Below are 644 nucleotides of genomic sequence, written 5' to 3'. Positions count from 1 at the left end.
GCCAGCAGGCCCACATTCACTGATGGATGTCTATGTACAATTTCCCCATCAAACTCTGGGCCCTTGACCTAGCATGTGTGGCTTAGTTAGTTGAGCATCATCCCATGCACAGAAAGGTCACTGGTTCGATTCCTGGTCAGGACACATGCCCAGGTTGCAGGTTTGGTCCCTGGTCAGGGAGTATATGGGAAGCAACAGGTCGATATTTCTCTCTCACCTCTCTCTCTCTCTCTCTCTCTCTCTCCCATTCTCTCTCTAAAATCAATAAAAACATATTTTTAAAGAACAATAACTCTGGACCCTTGTAATCTTACAAGGGTCACTGGATGGAGGTCTCATCTTCTGTAGTTTCTTTCTGCTGTCAAGGGCCATAGTCTTACCAATCTCTGGGTCCAGAGATTCTTTTTTTTTTTAATATATGTTTATTGATTTCAGAGAGGGAGGGAGAGGGAGAGGGAGAGGGAGATAGAAACATCAATGATGAGAGAGAATCACTGATCGGCTGCCTCCTGCATGCCACCCACTGGGAACCAAGCCTGCAACCTAGGCATGTGCCCTGACCGGGAATCAAACCATGACCTCCTGATTCATAGGTCGATGCTCAACCACTGAGCTGTGCTGACTGGGTGAGAGATTCTTGCTAT

Source organism: Myotis lucifugus, unplaced genomic scaffold (assembly GCF_000147115.1).
Source record: "Myotis lucifugus unplaced genomic scaffold, Myoluc2.0 scaffold_41, whole genome shotgun sequence".
NCBI lineage: Eukaryota > Metazoa > Chordata > Mammalia > Chiroptera > Vespertilionidae > Myotis > Myotis lucifugus.
This window is presented reverse-complemented; position numbering follows the sequence as displayed.